This window comes from Canis lupus, chromosome 20 (genome assembly GCF_011100685.1).
Source record: "Canis lupus familiaris isolate Mischka breed German Shepherd chromosome 20, alternate assembly UU_Cfam_GSD_1.0, whole genome shotgun sequence".
Lineage (NCBI taxonomy): Eukaryota > Metazoa > Chordata > Mammalia > Carnivora > Canidae > Canis > Canis lupus.
In genome coordinates this window covers 27,310,061-27,321,389 of record NC_049241.1, presented here as the reverse complement: position 1 = coordinate 27,321,389, position 11,329 = coordinate 27,310,061, and the positions used below count along the sequence as shown (strand labels likewise).

The 11,329-nt window shown below is 39.2% G+C and overlaps 1 long non-coding RNA gene across 1 annotated transcript; it reads left to right on the top strand.

Annotated features, from left to right (window-relative positions):
• Positions 1-210: 210 nt before the first annotated feature.
• LOC119864582 lies at positions 211-2,879 on the top strand. The gene is made up of 4 exons (XR_005374434.1): positions 211-264; positions 1,577-1,617; positions 2,300-2,526; positions 2,699-2,879. It is a non-coding gene; the product is annotated as an uncharacterized LOC119864582 (long non-coding RNA).
• The last annotated feature ends 8,450 nt before the right edge of the window (positions 2,880-11,329 follow it).

Genomic DNA, 11,329 nt, shown 5'->3' with positions numbered 1-11,329 from the left:
GTGTGTGTATTTACACAAGTGTACTCATATTGTATATAATTCATTTACCAGCAGATTGTTGTCTCTGTGCCAATAATTTATATATATACATATATAAAAATGGTTTTTGACTTACATGAATGTACTATAATTTGTTTGGATACTCTCCTTGCTTTCTGTTTCTTTCTTTCTTTCTTTTTTTTTTTTTTTTTGCTTTCTGTTTCTAGGGATTATGCGCAATGAACATTTTTGGACGTATTTCTGAGCCCTTGTCTGGCTATCCAGGTAATTTTTCTAAGTAGACAAAAAATGTTTCCTCAGACTTCTTTCTTTGTTATTTTCAATACTTCCTCTTCATCGCTACACATCTGTTGAGCATAATTTTCTCTTTGACCAATTTTCTTGCACAGTCTCACTTGAAAAATGACTTTACAAGTCTCCCATGAAGAAGGATTCCAAATAATGTATGTGGATACTCTGCCCTCAGGGAGGGAGAGCATGACTCCCACTCCTTAAATGTGGACTGTACATAGTGGGTTCCCTCTGGAGAGCGCTGTATGAAGAAATTAGGGGGGTGGCCTTATAGTGGAGAAACTGGACAACTGTCTCAGCCAAGTGACCAAGATCCCACAAATGGTCATAAATCATGTTACTAGTTCCCACCCTTGGTAAGAGGTGATGAAAACACACTTTACCTCCATGGTCTTCCTCTCAATAACCTCTACTCCAGCCTTTTTTTTTTTTTTAAGATGTTACTCATGAGAGACACAGAGAGTGAGAGGCAGAGACATAGGCAGAGGGAGAAGCAGGCTCCATGCAGTGAGCTCAAAACAGAGCTCGATCTCAGGACCCCAGGATCATGACCCAAGCCAAAGGCAGACACTCAACCACTAAGCCAGCCAGGCAGCCTCCTGGCTGGCTTACCATGAGAAAAACATCAGAAGAATTCCAATAGTGGACCATCTTACAGAATATCTGACCAGTTCTCTTCTAACTGTAAGGGTCATAGGAAGCCAAGTCTGAGAAACCGTCACAGCCAAGAGGAACCTAAGGAGATAGGACAACTCAATGGAATCTGGTGTCCTGGGGCATTAGGGAAAACTAGGCAAAAATAAAGTAGAGACAGTAGGTTGAAAAAAAAAGAGAGAGAGAGACATTAGTAAAAACAGACAATTGGAAATATGGACTTTAGCTAATTATAATGTACCAATATTGATTCATTAACTGTAACAAATGTACCATTTTAATTAAGACATTAGTAACTGGGAAACTTGGCACCTGATATATCAGAACTCTCTGTACTATCCAATTTATCTGTCAAAAAAAAAGCTTTCTAAAAATAAAGTCTATTAAAAATGAGTTGGAAGAGCACTCTATACATGGTTAGAGAAAGTGTTATTGTAGAGCCATCTGAAGACCCAAAAGTAGAAGTGTGGACGGAACTGTGGTAAGGGCTGTGGTAATGCCCAGTTGGGCCCTCCCTGGGAGATGTCGTGGGGAAGGAATGGTCCCCAGTGAGCAGAGTACAGTGCCTGGCTCAGAGGGAGAGCTCAGGGTAGAGGGCGCAACATTCCTCATTCTCTCTTTCTTATTTCAGTCATTAGCCTTTCCTGAGTCCAGCTTTTATGAAGATAGAAGGTATGTGTCTAACTTCCAAGATACTAATAAGCTGAAGAAAGACTCCCCACCATAACTGCGATCATCATCCACCACCACTGACTCTGGATTTCTTTCTTTCTTTCTTTCTTTCTTTCTTTTTTATTGGAGTTCAATTTGCCAACGTATAGCATAACACCCAGTGCTCATCCCACCAAGTGCCCCCCTCAGTGCCCATCACCCAGTCACCCTGACTCTGGATTTCAAAATAAGCAGATCTATAAATCATCTTCATTTTATAACCTTTTCTGAGATTCCAACCTTGCTTGAATATAGGTGCCCACTGTAGAAACTTTCTTTCTCTTTTTCTTTCCTTCTTTCTTTCTTCTTTCTTTCTTTCTTTCTTTCTTTCTTTCTTTCTTTCTTTCTTTCTTTCTTTCTTTCTTTCTCTTTTTTCTTTCTTTCTTTCTTTCTTTCTTTCTTTCTTTCTTTCTTTCTTTCTCTCTCTCTCTCTCTTTCTTTCTTTCTTTTCTTCTTTCTTTCTTTCTTTCTTTCTTTCTTTCTTTCTTTCTTTCTTTCTTTCTTTCTTTCTTTTTCTTTCTTCTTACACCAACAATGAAAGGAATTTTCAAAATAAACAGTGCCCCCAGGACCACCACTAATAATGACAAGTCACCACCCTGCACCATGTTCCTCTGCATCGATGTCATTTGCACTTCTACAGGTTGAAGTCTTTAAAGGAGGATTGCCACCGGAATGGCAAATTCTGCAAAAGAGAGCCTTGGATCCAGATTCTCCTTATGGTGTCATGAAAGCAGAGAATATGACAGGAGAAGGACACCATTTACTCATGCTCTGCAGTCGGAGCAAATAATAGCAAAAAGCCATTACCTTTACAAATGGGTATATTACGTAAAACATGCCAGTAACTTAAAAGTTTTTTCTTTGCAGGTAACTCAATTTTTTAAACAATCAGCCATTTTAGACTACTTCTACTAAAACTAGCTAATATTACTGATCACTTACTATGTGGCAGGCTCTGTTTTAAGCACAAATATTTATTAACTCATTAATCATCACACAGTTCTAGGAAGTGGTTACTAGTTTTGTTTCTATTTTACAGATGAAACTGAGAGGCAGAAATGACTTATACAAAGCCACACAAGAGAGAAAAATCACACCATGACAGTTTGATTCCAGAACCCATCCTCTTCACCTCTATGCCATATAATGTGCATATGTACATATGCACATGTACATACAAGTATATATGTGCACATTTGTGTGAATACACAGAAACTTATCTTTACCATAAAACATTCTAAAATTATTAAACTGTTGAATTTTTTTTAATAAACTGTTAAATTTTTCAAGTTCTGTTTCAACTAAACCTCAGAAGAAAATCATTGACTTTTTAAAGGTTTGAACAACACAGAACAGCAGCAAAAACAACGGTTTGGTACTTAAAGACAAATTCTTAAGTAAAAAGCAATTTTCATATCAGTTTTAGCAGATAGAAGCCTTCAAAGATTATTATTTGAATGTTATTTCGAAGAAAGAACCTCTCCCTTAGGACAATTATTACCAGAGATACAATATTTAAGTACAATTGGAAAACTTGAAATCCCCTGGGAGTTGGAGGGAAGTAGATTTCTCTAATGAATGCTATTTCTGATTCTCCTAAGAAAAATAATAAAGGCCAGATTGATTTTCGTTTGCAGGGATTGAGTAGGCATTCCTAAGCCTCACCGACAGGTAGCAGACCTCTGACTTGGTATTTCAAGTCTGTAGGTCAGAGACACATCATTTTCATGAGTGCGTGCATAAGTAACCCGAGAAATGGATGCTGCTGGCATTTTGAAGCCTCTTTTTAAAGATTACTTTTAAATGATATATAATTTTAAATAACTTTAAGGCACAGCAGAATCATTTTATTTCTGCACCACACTCCTCTAAGTGAGGAAAGGCCCCATTTACAGTGGCCAAAAGAACCTCAGAGAAGCATTTTTCCTTGGAAGCAAGCAGCATAGCAGGGAGGAGTGCCATGGTCCCAGAGGAAGGCCGGTCGAGTGACGGGCACTGGGTATTATTCTGTATGTTAGTAAATTGAACACCAATAAAAAAAAAAAAAAAAAAAAAAAAAAAAAAAAAAAAAAGGAAGGCCGGTCGAAAGAGCAGATAGGAGGAAGATTAGGAAGAGTCTAGATAAACACAGCCCGTGAGGTTGTTGGAGCATCATGAGCTGAACAGGTCCCTGCAGCGGCTGGAGTCCTCCCCCGAGGCGCCTATCACAGAACTGCAGGTTTTCCCCTTGGTGGTTAGGAGGATGGCTTTTGTTCATGTTACCATGGCGATACCCAGACCGATTCAAAGGGAGTTTTCTGAAGTGTTGTGTGTTCTGTGTCTGCGTATTTCTCTATGTGTGTATTTCAGGGGTGATGCATGGACACACAAGCCAAATCCAATCATGGATTCTTTTGCTGGGTAGGAATGTCATTCTAGTATTGACTTTTTTTTTTTTTATCTTACTTCTCATGAGGTCATGAGTTGAAAGGAGGAAGATTTTCTGTTGCACAGAAATTTTCATTGTAGCTATAGACCTCCCTGAGGCAAAGATCTCCCTCATATGGTGAAATACGGGGTGGAGAGAGGTGCCAGGTCAAAAGTGAATAAGAGGACTGTCTTAAGGACTGTTTTTTTTTTTCTTTCTTTCCTTTTTTTTTTTTTTTTTTTGGATAAAGTCCATTGGAAATTAAGTCAGGGCCAGCCTTCATTGTCTGGACAAGTGTTCCTGAAAGGAGAGGTTATAAAGAGATAAATAAAATTCATCCACTCCTAATTTCTCTTTGTTAATCAATTACCTGGTTGCTTAAACTAAAATCCTCAGTTATTCCTGCCTCTGCCCTCACTCCTGTCCCCAGCATTGCCTGCTACCCAGATGCTCAAATAAACCTCAGTGATTCTTGCCTTCTTTCCTTACTTGCCCCAACATTTATTTGGTCTCTAAATCTGGGGCAGTTTCTTCTCATGGCCTCTTAAATCAGACTTCTCTATGTTCTCAAAGTCACAGCATTAATGCAAATCCTCATCAACTTTACCAGGACCATTGCAGTAGCCTCTCAAGGAACTTCCCTACTCCTGCTGTTCCCTAAGCCATCACTCACATGGCCACCAGATAGATCGTTCTGAAAGAGATATACAGTCTTGTTACTTTACTCAACAACATCCTTTGGCAGGACATTCAAGGCCCTCCACAATCACATTCCCTGGCATTTTTCCAATTAAAATTGAGAGGCCAGCTGAGGTCAACATGTCCCCTTGAGACCTATCCAAAATGCAATATGAGCCCCTCTCTTGGTTCCTGAGAAAGGTTTACAATTCTTCCTAAGGTTTTTCCTAAAATCTAGAGTTTATATTCTCTTGTTCTAGACTCACTCAAGTTGATTTACAACATTAACATACTGTAGTGAAAGCTTATTTTATGGAAAGCACCACAGTGAATGTTTTACACACATTATTTCACAATAACCCAATGGGGTTGCGACTGCTATTCATCGTATTTTGCGGACAAGGAAACTGAGGCTTAGGAAGAAATCTGTCCAAAGGTACCGAGACACTAAGTGGAAAGGAAGTGGGCAGTCAGGTGTATCTGACTCTACCATTACTCTGTGCTACCACCCTTTGTCTTTCTTCGTATTTTGATCATTCATTTATTCATTCATCTATGAATAAGTGCCTCTGTGCATCAGGTACCCTGTTATGAATGGGGGCAGATGTTGGGAAGAATAAGAAATGAACCTTCTTGAAAAAGAAACAGAAGCATTTGGTAGGGTATTAAAGTATCTCAAGAGCAAAGGGACCCCAGCTCTGAGCCGGTACGGCCCAGCTCCAGAGCCTCACACTCCTCCCTGCTCTTCACTTGGCAGCTGTGATCTCTCATAATGCCCCCTCTTCTCTCCACTTTCATCCAGCTTGCTCTTCCCATACACCAGTCACTGTCTTTCACCCTAGAAAGGCCATTTTGCTCTGTAAATATGCCAGAACATTCTCACCTCTCTGGCTGTAACCAGCCTGACGTGTCCCTGCCTAGAATATTTTATGCCTCCCTTGGTTCTATTTTTCAGTACTCATCCCAAACCTACCTCCTCAAAGCCTTTCTAGATGACCTGCCATGTCAATGATCTCTCCTGTTCAAGTATTTACATAATACATTGCTTTAATCATTTTGGCTGCCTGTTATTTTCTATTTGACCCTCAATCCATTGCTTTGTTCTCAGGCCTTCTTGTCCTCTTTGGGATCTTTTGCAAAATTTCACCCCTTTTCAGTAGAAAGATAGCTCAGCACCTAACTCAACAATTGGGGCTGTTCAGCTGAACAAGGTCAAATTTGAGTCTTGATCTCATCTATTAGCTGTATGTCTTGGAACATGTATGTAACTTCACCAAGTCTCAGTTTCTTTATTTATAAAATGATGATAGTAAAGGAGTCTACCTCACACAATTGTCATATAGACTTTTGTATGTAACACCTTTTTTAATATAAATGTTTTATAAATACATATTTTTAAAGATTTATTTGTTTATTTTAGAGAGAGGACATGCACAAGGAGGAGGGGCAGAGGGAGAGAGAGAGAATTCCAAGGAGACTCTGTGCTAAGCGTACGTCTGGTGTGAGGTTCGATCTCACAACCCTGAGATCACAACCTGGGGCTAAACCAAGGGTCGGAGGTTCAATCAACTGCATTACTCAGCACCCCATATGTAACACTTCAGAGCAAGCTAAGAAACACACACTGGACACACAAAGGATAAAATCATGCTATTAGATGATAATCACTATGTGTATGTTGTAGAGGAAGTCATGAAAAAAATAAGGTCTAGGTAACATCACACTCTGAAGAGAGAGGTCTCTGAGCATAGAAACAAAGGAAAATGTGTGACCATGTGCAAAATTCCATAGTTAGGATTTATAATCATCTGAAAGTCTGAGATGAGCTATGCTCCTAATATGGAGGTCAGTTGGGTTACCTTGTTTGAACCACACATGCTTTTCACAGATTCTGAGAAGTTCACTGCTATCTCCAAGATTTCTCTAAATTCCTTGGGGGGCTTAGGTGTCAATGAATTACCATGGTCCTGAACTTCCAGTTCTGAATTAATCTTCTACTATCTCCATTCCCACTCCTTCTCAGTCTTTTCTTAATTCCCTTTAAATGAACCCCTCACACAACCAGAGCATTTATTAAAAGCCTAGAAGATGTATGTAGGGATTTCTATTGCTGAAATTCAAACCACTAAAAATCTAACACTAGAAAAATCCTGTTTCTAAAAGAGCCACAGCTATTTCTATGGCTTGAATTAGTTGTAGCGTCCCTCCTAGTCTCCTGGTCTTTCACTTCTTCCCGCCACCACTTCTATTGTTACATGGAATTCTTCCTAATAACTAAATGCTGTTGTTACTCCTGACAAATCTATGCCCTTAAAGCTTTATCTTTTCTCTTGGAAACTCATCAAGGTATTTTTTCAGAGACAGTTATCTTCCTAAGGAGAACCCTGGTCCCTGCTACTATTCCATTTGTTAAAATTCACCACATCTAAATGGTTGAAGTCACTCATCCTGATCAGACACTGGCATCTCTGCCAACAACCATCATCTGGGGCGCAACCAGGTCACTTTTGATGTTATCTGTAAAATGAGATGATTGAGATGATATCCAGCATCTACAAAACCATAAGTGTCAACTAGATGGCTGAATGACATAAAAATGATGAAGTCTGTCCAAAAGCAGCTAGGGAACCTACATCCACCTCAAATATAGGAATATAAAGGTACACAAATCTTCACAGTAAATAAACACACAAGCTCAAGATTTAAATTTGTCATCAACATCCTTATGAGGAATGTGTTCTTATTCAGCCCTCAAGAGGAAAGGTGAAGAACTAACTGCTATGTTATCAACCAAGTTATCTCAGCAGTAAGATCAACAAATATTTACGATATCGTACAGCTTCTTTGGGAGAGGAAATGGCTGAGCTCAGTGCTTCTACTTGAGTGTCTCCTGAAGATGCTAGACTGCAGTCATCTGAAGGGTTGATTGAGGTGGGCAAGCTGGCTTCCAAGATGGCTCCCCCATGTGGCTACTGGCCGTAGGTCTCAGTTTCCTGCAGAGGTTCTTGATAGAGGTCCCTTATCAAGTCCCTTTTCCACGGGACCACTTTGAGTGTTCTCCCAACATGGCTGCTGGACCCCAACATGACGGTTGCCTCTCAACATAGTGGTAGGGAGACAACTCTGACTTTCATGATTTAGTTCAGAAGTCTCATGCTGTAACTTCCGCCATATTTTATTTGTTAGAATCAAGTTATTAAATCCAACCCACACTCAAGGGGATGGGAATTAAGCTCCACTTTTTAAAGGGAATGTCAGAGAGTGTGGGCATATTTAAAACCATTGTGAGGAGAACACCTTTAATCTCATAGAACCACGTAGAGATAACTTCAGGTGAAAACTGAATCAAAGAATATAAAATGTAGGGAGGACTCATTGTCTTCTCTCTCTCACAAGTCCTTGAGAAATCCTGTCCCTATTCTATAGGGAAAATCTGACAGAGATGGATAGGAGACAGGATGGAGGAGAAGAATGTGAATATTGGGCATGCTGATTTTTAATATTCTATGCCATCCAGAATTATGTCAAAAGCAGAGTGAGATTAATTGGGGAATTAAATCTCTTTTCTTGTTCCACTCGTTTCCCTTCCAAACCTTTCTCCTTAGCCATGGAGGCTATCAAATGACACACAGCGTTTTTTCCTCCATTATTCTTCCTGCTAAGGACCCATTAAGCAACATCGATGCTTCCACGGATCAAACAATCAATCATTTCTTTCTCTGAAAGGGGGCCAGAGTGATCACACGTTTTGCTCAGCTTGATAAAGGCTACGGCTGGGGAGCTAGCACACACATGATAAAAATACTTTCCAATTGATACACAGCTATTATTAGAGCTGGTATTTACTTAAATGGTTTGTGTCACCATATTGCATTTACTGTATTGTGTCAAAGAAGGAATGTTTAGCTCCAAAAACAGATTTCTTTTTTTGATGCTGGTATGGTGCTTTGATTTACATCTGTACTTTATAGTCACTGTTTCCTCCTCATAGAAAAAAATATCTCCCCCCTTTTTTTGTTTAAAGTATTCATTTAAAGCAAAGAATTCCAGTTTTAAACTAAGACATAAAATCAGAACTTTTTATGTTTTATTTTTTTCTTTATATGTTTTAAAAAGGGATCTAGCCTAATAGATTAATTCATATATTTGCCAGACCTTACTGTATTTAATGAAACAAGGTCTCAAATTAGATGCAGCTGGCCAAAGGACTTTTTTTCTAAGCCACAACTGCTAGATAAGATTCAGTCCTAATTTCAAGGATGAACAAAGGACTCACAGAATTAGGAAGGTAATGCTGACCTTTCTTACATGAATTCCATCAAGTTTGCCCTCTCACCTCCACCTACTGCATTTGATACCATTTTGAAATGAAGTAGATGGTAACTTGCTAAGTCAAAGGATCATCACATTGTCTAGGATGTGAAATCTCATTTACGCTAATAGGAATGGAAGCCATAAACATAGCTCTAGCTGTGGAGTGAAGGAAAGAAAAGAAAGAATGGAAGAGCATGGAAGGACTTTTGGTATGTGTCCAGACCCCTTTAATTTTTTGAGGCAGAAGTCTAGAGGGAAAATCAAGATAACCAGGGCATTCCGATGAAGGAAGGCCACTTGAAGTTGAGGATGTCCTTCAAAGTGTCCTTCACCATATCTGGTGTGAAGTAGAGGTTCATTAATGTACTTTGTGAGCAAAATGACTTTGGTCTGTTTGGGAGGAATTAAGAGCATATTTGCATCAGATCCCAAAAGATGAATACATTATTCCCCAAGTATATATTAGATATTTTGGAGAAACTTCAACTATTCCAGGAATTAGGAAGATATGTCATTATTATGGGAATAATAACAACAACATTTTGGAGTTTAATAAATCTCTTCCCTGCCACACACATTCCTCATCAAACTTCAATACTATAAAAATGTTTATTATTTAAGGATAAAAATCCTGCACAGGCTCCTGAGAGAGAATATAGCCAATACTTTATATATATATATATATAAACAAAATCCAAGCATAATGCCTTTACCTAGAAACAGACATCATAAACATTTTGGCTTATTTTCCCCCAATAATTTTTTAAGCACCCTTGTTACATAGGATAATATTACCAGTAAGCCTTTGCATCCTGCTTTTTAGATGAAAAAATTACATTTTATTCTGACTAAAAAGCAGATGCAGAACACCTGGGTGGCTCAGTGGTTGAGCATCTGTCTTTAGCTCAGGTCATGATCCAGCGGTCCTGGGATCAAGTCCTGTATCAGGCTTTCCACAGGGAACCTCTTTCCCCTTCTGTCTATGTCTCTGCCTGTCTCTCCCTGTTTCTCATGAATAAATAAATGAAATCTTAAAAAAATAAAGCAGATGCATGTTCATTGTAGAAAATCTGAAAACAACTAGAGAGGTGTAAAGAAGAAGTAAAAAATCACTAGGAATCTCATCACCTCACATAATCACTGTTAATATTTTGGTGACCTTCCCTTCCAGGATTTTTTTCCCTTGGTCTTTAACAAACTTTTAGATTCACATGAGAGAGTGGGGTCATTTTTTAAGTGTTCAAGTACCATTTATCCAAGATTTCAGTTAAAGACCCTGGAAAAGTCAAGGAGCTTAATACAAATTGAGGGGATATGCAATATTATCTGGGGACAAAGATACCTCTAGAGTTGCAACCTATCTGCTCCTCCCAGGTGGAAGCCTTTTAGAGAAGGTCTGGGCCAAGGACAAGACAGTGGGACACAAGAGACAACAATGTAGAAATTGAATATTCAAAGCTAAGAGGCAGCTTTAAATTCCATGAGAGCTGCTATCACCAACTCTCATTCAGTGCCTCCACCATCAAAAATTCTATTTAGCTAATAAAATTTATATTGAACAACAACAAAATGACACTAACCAGCGGCCCTGGTCTTTCTCCCAGGGGACTCTCCCTATTTCTCTAAGCGAGGATCACACAGATTATTGCCAAGAGGAATTAAACTCAAAGGTCTCACAAAAGCAGAAATAGAAACCAAATGATGATTAATCTGGATTGTACATTACACTGAAATACAATTTTATTAAGCTAGTTTCCAGAAGGCGTTGCAGTGTAGAAGAGGCACAATCACAGCTCTCCCACATGTTATATGTGATCACGGGCAAGTCGCCTGCTCTTCTGGAGGTCTGGATTTATCACAGGAGAACCAGGGCTATGAGTGCCTTCTCTGTATATACCTACGGCTCACATCACCTGACAGTGGAAAGAGCCTTTCACATACAAAGGAATTAATGTTTGTTCATTCCTCGTTTTACACTCACGGACTACCTCTCACAAGAGCAGGTGTGATGTACCGTGGGACACCAGCCATGTGCATGTGTGTCACTGTGGATTAGTTTTAACATGGAAAATAATTATGTTCTTTTTGCTTATTGCAGATCTACAGAAGTGGAGACAGAAGGGAGAACAGAGATTTAAGGTAGGGGGATGTTTTAGTCTGTATATTCAATAAAGGAAACTTCGAAGGAGAGGGGAGGTGGGTGAGGGGATGGGTGAAATAGGTGAAGGAGACTGAGAGTACATTCCTCACGATGTGCCCAGAGTAATAGAT